General features: G+C 40.2%; 1 pseudogene; it reads left to right on the top strand.

The window, feature by feature from the left end:
* The first annotated feature begins 5,396 nt into the window (after positions 1–5,396).
* Positions 5,397–5,826, top strand: LOC113632275 (ubiquitin-conjugating enzyme E2 S pseudogene; annotated as a pseudogene).
* Positions 5,827–6,668: the final 842 nt, after the last annotated feature.

The following is a 6,668-nucleotide window of genomic DNA, read 5'->3' as shown; positions in this document are numbered from 1 at the left end:
AACAAAAAAAACCCAATCAAAAAATGGGCAGAAGACTTAAATAGACATTTCTCCAAAGAAGACATACAGATGGCCATTAGGCACATAAAAAGATGCTCATCATCACTAATTATTACAGAAATGCAAATCAAAACTACAATGAGGTACCACCTCACACCAGTCAGAATGGCCATCAGTAAAACGTCTACAAATAACAAAAGCTGGAGGGGATGTGGAGAAAAGGAAACCCTCCTACACTGTTGGTGGGAATACAAATTGATGCAGCCCCTATGAAAAACAGTATGGAGGTTCCTCAGAAAACTAAAAATAGAGTTGCCATATGATCCAGAAATCCCAGTCCTGGGTATATATCCAAACAAAACTATAATTTGAAAAGATACATGCACCCTATGTTTGTAGCAGCGCTATTTACAATAGCCAAGACGTGGAAACAACCTAAGTGTCCATCAATGGATATTATCCAGGTGAATGGATAATGAAGATATGGGGTGTGTGTGTGTGTGTGTGTGTGTGTGTGTGTGTGTGTGTATTTATTATTCAGCCATAAAAAAGAAGGAAATAATGGTATTTACAGAAACACAGATGAACCTAGACATTATCATACGAAGCGAAGTAAGTCAGAAAGAGAAAGACAAATACCATATTATATCACTTACACATGGAGTCTAAAATACAACACAAATGAACATATCTACGAAACAGAAACAGACTCACAGATATAGAGAACAGACTTGTGATCGCCAAGGGTGAGGGGGATAGGGAAGGGAAGGATTGGAAATTTGGGATTAGCAGATGCAAACTATTATATACAGAATGGATAAACAAAAAGTTCCTATTGTATAGCACAGGGAAATATATTCAGTATCCTGTGATAAACCATAATGAAAACAAATATGAAAAAGAATATGTATGTATAGCTGAATCACTTTGCTGTACAGCAGAAATTAACACAACATAGTAAATCAACTATACTTCAATAAAATTTTTAAAAATAAATAAAATGAAGGGAATATAAAGGTAAGAACAGGGCTTAAGGACTCTGTCACATATTCTTGTGTGTATGCTTGTTGTTTTGTTTTGTTCTGTTTTGTTTCATTTTGTTTTTAACAACATTTAAAAATGTAAAAATTATTCTTAGCTTGCTGAGCCAAACAAAAACAGGCTATGGGTCAGATTTGGCCAGAGAGTTTTCATTTTGCTGACTCCTGCACTAGATCATACAGACATTAAAATGATCATAAAAGGATATTATGAAAAGCTTCATGCCAATAAACTTAAAAATTCAGATGACATGGACAAAAACACAAGTTACCAAATAAACAGAAGAATAGAAAGCCTAAGTTGTTTTACAACTATCAAAGAAACTAGATTGTTAATGTAATTCCTTTCCACAGAGAATAACAACAGGTCCAGATGGCTTTGCTGGTGAATTCTACCAAACACTTAAACAGACTTTTCTAGAGAACAGTAAACGAGGGACTATTTCCCATCATATTTGAGGGAGCTTAATAACCTTGATATCAAAACATGACAAAAACATCCTGAGAAAGAAAAATTCCAAGCCAATGTCACCCAGAACAGATTGAAAAAAATCCAAATAAAATATTAACAAATAAAATTTAGCAAAATATAAAAATTTGGGTTTATTTCAGGAATACAAAATTGATTGAACAGTTAAAAATCAAGCAATATAATTTATCACATTAATGGAATAAGAGAAAAATCATATGACTATCTTAATAAATGGAGAAAATATTGTGATAAAATTCACTATTTATAATAAAGATTCTTAGCAAACTAGAAAGAGAAGGTAATTTCTTTATTTCAAAAACAGTATCAACAAGATAATACACAGCAAGCATTAAGCTTAGTGATGAAACGGTGAAAGCTCTCTTACCTGGAACAAGACAAGTATGTCTGCTATCACCACTCCCATTTAATAATGAACTGAAGGTTCCAGACAGTACAGAAAGGGAGCATAGCTATTACAGAAAAAAGAGAGAGAGAGAGAGAAGGAAAAAGAGAGAAAGAAAATTGGAGAAGGAGGAAGAGATTGGAGAGGAAGAAATAATACTTTCATTATTCACAGATGATATGTGTGTATATGTTCATAGAAATTCTGAAGAAGGAATGTAAAATGGTACAGCCACTGGAAAACAGTATGGAGGTTCCACACACATAAACATACACACACACACACACACACATACACACACACACACACACACACACACACAAATAGAACTACCATATGATCTAGCAAATTCTACTTCTGAGTATATATCTGAAGGAAATTAAATCACTGTCTCAAAGAAATACCTGCAGAGTATTGAGTTCCCTGTGCTATACAGTAGGTTCTTATTAGTTATCTATTTTACCTGAAACTAATATAATATTGTATGTTAATTATAATTCAATTAAATAAATAATGTAAATAATTTTAAAATAAAGAGATATCTTCACCCCCTATTTCATTAAAGCATTATTTGCAATAGCCAAGACATGGAAACAACCTAGGTGTCCATGAAAGTATGAATAAATTAAAAAACGTGAGATAGATATATAATTCGGTCATAAAAAAGAAGAAAATCCTGCCACTTGCAACAATATGTATGAACCCTGAAGGCATTATGCTAAGTAAACTAAGTCAGGCAGAGAAAGACAAATACTGTATGATCTCACTTACATATGGAATCTAGAAAAACCAAATTCATAGAAACATAATAGATTGGTGGTTGCCAAGGGGTAGGGTGAGGGATGAGTGAAGGTGGTCATTTATAAGATGAATAAATTCTGAGATTATAATCTACATGGTCACTTCAGTTAATAAGATTGTACTGCATATTTGAGAGCAGCTAAGAGAGTCGATCTTAAGAGTTCTCAACACAACACAAAGATTGTAACTATGTGAGGTAATGGTTATGTTAACTAACCTTATTGTGCTAGTCATTTATATATATATATATTTATATATTATATATATATAGAAAATCATCACATTTGTACACCTTAAATTTACACAATGTTTTATGTCAATTATATTTCAGTAAAGCTAGCGGGGGTAAGAAAGAAATTCCAAAAGAATTACAGGTATTTAGCATTAACAAGAGAGTTCAACACAGTTGCTATTTAAAATACACAAACGCATTTCTTCTCCTATCCCAGGTCATGAAGGCATGTCTCCTATTATCTTCTAGAAGCTTCAGATACACACAAACACATTTCTTTATATCAGGAATAAACAGCTAGAAAATAAGATTTTTAAACGATACCATTTATAACAAAACTGAAAACATCCAATTACCAAATATCAAATCTAACACAAGATACACAGGACCAGCAGTGCCATGAAAGGGCAGCAAAGACCCGCGAATTGAAGGCTCCGCTGTTTGCATGCGAGGCGTTTCTTCCCAGAGCAGTTGGGAAGTGAGAGGCGTAAAGATAAATTTTTAGAAGATAATTCCAGAATACTGTTGACCAGGAGTGTGGTTCACTTCGACTGGAGCAGTAACTGTTGATCAGCCATCTCCAGGGGACTGTGGGTCTGAAGCAGTGGCAGGAAAAATCTGGCCCTTGGACCTGGGCGAGGTGGAAGCTCTGGAGGAGGTGGACACGCTGGAGCCGGAGGTGGATTTGGAGCAGTTCCTGCTCCTGGGTATCAACCAGATGCTGGAGGACATCACGGAGCTCACCCGAAAAGCCGGGAGCATGTGTCTGAGGACCAGGGGCAAACTGTGGGAGATGGACCTTCTGCTCATCCGGATAAAAACACAGGTGGAGGCCTCTGAGGACGGCGCCTTGAATGGACGTCCCGGTGGGGAGGCTGACAACAGAGTATCAGAATTGTGCGAGAAGGCCAAGGAGATTGAAAAGGTGGCAGAGATGTTGGTCGAGCTGGTCTGGCGGATGGAGAAAAGTGAAGCGTCCTGAACGAGGGTCTCCAGTTCACTGCTAATGGACTCTGGTCAACTGATAAGAATGGGCCGACATCTCGGGGAAACTAAAACAGCTTGTCATTTTCTCTGTTTTGTTTTGTTTTGTTTTGTATGTTTTTTAACCCCCATGTAACAATCTCCCTTAGGGTCAGTGGTTGGTGACCTCCATAGAGGTTTAGATTGTCAAATATATTTGGTTCTTGAAAAACAAGTTTTGTTTGAGAAATACTCAAATAAGGGATATGGGGCTAAATCAAAAGTTGTTTTAGTGGTCAGGTTTATTTTGTTCCTTTGCTGTGTTTTTTAAATGTTGGGCAAGGCCCAACACTTGCTGTTACCCATGTGACAGCATTGTTTTCTGGAACCTTGGAACATTTGAAGACTTGGGGTCAGAATCTCCCCACTTTAGAGGTGCAGTAGAAGGCACCACTTGGATGCAGCTGATCAAGAATATAGGGGTGAGGGACTTCCCTGGTGGTCCAGTGGTTAAGAATCCCCCTTCCAATGCATGGGACATGGGTGTGATCCCTGGGTGGGGAACTAAGATCCCACATGCCTCGGGGCAGCTAAGCCTGCATGCTCTAGAGCCCACAGGCCACAACTAGAGAGCCCGTGTGCCACAACTACTGAACCTGAGAGCTCTGGAGCCAGTGTGCCACAACTAAAGAGAAGCCCGTGCGCTGCAATGAAGAGCCTGCATGCTGTGACTAAGACCGAGTGCAGCCAAATAAGTAAATAAATATATTTTTTAAAAAAACAAGAATGTAGGGGTGAGACTGCTTTGGAAAGACTGGAAAGAACCAGAGGATGGTTGGAGATGGAAGATGGGTCTGCATATATTTTGGAACTTTAATTCTTCTGTGAGGCAAAAGAGGAGAGCTGTGTTTTGTGGCAGATTGTCCTGTGTATATTGTGTAACCTGACAGGTGACCCTGAATGACAAGGAAGCTGGAATAGGGAATGATGGGAGTACACTTGACCAACTAATACCCCCCCAGATTACAGGGGTTTCAGAGTATCACATCAAAGAGATGATCTACAAAGAGCTTTGAGAGGCTGGAGAACAGAGAAGGCATCATGAGGGCCCACAAAGTCCTTTCTAGTTCATCAGGGTAGTAGACCTGACTGGGATTTGAGGACAAAACCAAACATCTACTAAGTGGTCATTTGCCTTGAAAAACAAAGACCTAAAAAACCTTTTTTAAAAAATAATTTTTTTGGTCCAGATGACCAAAGCCTCTATGTGTAATAAAAAAATCATAAATAGATTTCTTTTGAAATGGAAAAAAAATTTTAAAAAAAAGACCAGCACCTGGGGCAGGAGGAGCTGCAGGTGCAGTGCATGGGGGTTGAGGCATGGGGGAGGGGAGCTGGGGCCCCTGGGGCCGCAGTGGCAGCAATTGGGGACCGCCTCCAGCTCAGGAAGGGGGCCAGGAGACCCTTCCCTTGCCAGTGGCAGTCATGAACTCCAAGGTGGGGAACCTGCCCCCATCCTCCATCATCCATTTGGTGTACAGGAGGTGATGACGCTGACAGCTGACCCACCTGACGGCATCAAGGTCTTTTCCAACGAGGAGGACCTCACAGACCTGCAAGTCACCATCGAGAACCCCAAGCGGACCCCGGCTCTGGAGGCCTATTCCATATGAAACTCCTGTTGGGGAAGGACCGTCCTTCCTCCCCACCCAAGGGTACTCGTTGACCAAGATCTTCCATCCGAAGGTGGACGCCAACGGTGAGACCTGCGTCAACATGCTCAAGAGGAACTGGACACCAGCTGGGCATCCGGCGTGTGCTGCTGACCATTGAGGGCCTGCCAATCCACCCTGACCCGGAGTCCACCCTCGGCAAGGAGGCTGGCCTCCTGCTCTTGGAGAATTAGGAGAAGTAGTACAGCTCACAGAGATCCCTCCGGGCACGGGCTGGCTGAGGCCTCCACTGCTGACCCCATGGCCCCTGGGGGCCTGGGAGGGGGCAAGGGTCCCATAACCAAGAAGCACACGCCTCCCCCCTCTCTGTCCCACCCACTCCCCCTACCCTCCCCCCACCCGCCCACCCCGGCCCCAACTCTGTCTCTAAGTTATTTAAATTATGGCTGGGGTGGGGGAGGGCATGGGGGCACTGGGGCCTGGATTTGTTTTTCTAAATACAGTTGGAAAAGCAAAAACAAATAAACAAACAAACAAAAAAAAAACTACAGAAATCTGTAAAACATTACCACGAGACGTTAAAGAAGACCAAATTAAATGGAGAGACATACCATGTCAATGAGTATAAAGATTTGCTAATATAACGATGTCAATTTTCTTCAAACAATTCTATAGATTCAGGGCTATCGGAGTAAAACCCCAATCAGTTTTTAAATTTGGTTTATGTGTGTATTTATCATATTAAGTGTATGTTGATGTTTATGTGTGTGTATTTGTTTTGTTGTTGTTGTTATGGAATTCGCACGCTGATTCTAGAAAATATATTAAAATGCAGTGGACTAGCCTGATTCCAAAATGGAAATCAATGGAAAGGCAATGGACTAAGAATAGTGAGGGTAGTCTTGAAGAAGTTCATGGTGCGAGAACTTACTCTACAAGACATTGATAATTTCCCTGATGTGACAGTAATTGAGACAATATCATATTAATGAAAGGGTAGACAAATAAAATAATGGGATAAAATCAAGACTGTACATATATAGATTCCTGAATGACTAAGATGACACTTCCGAACCTTAGGCAA

The sequence above is a fragment of the Aethalodelphis obliquidens genome, unplaced genomic scaffold (assembly GCF_003676395.1).
Source record: "Aethalodelphis obliquidens isolate GAN/ISIS:26980383/991018 unplaced genomic scaffold, ASM367639v1 scaffold36, whole genome shotgun sequence".
Lineage (NCBI taxonomy): Eukaryota > Metazoa > Chordata > Mammalia > Artiodactyla > Delphinidae > Aethalodelphis > Aethalodelphis obliquidens.
This window is presented reverse-complemented; position numbering and strand designations above follow the sequence as displayed.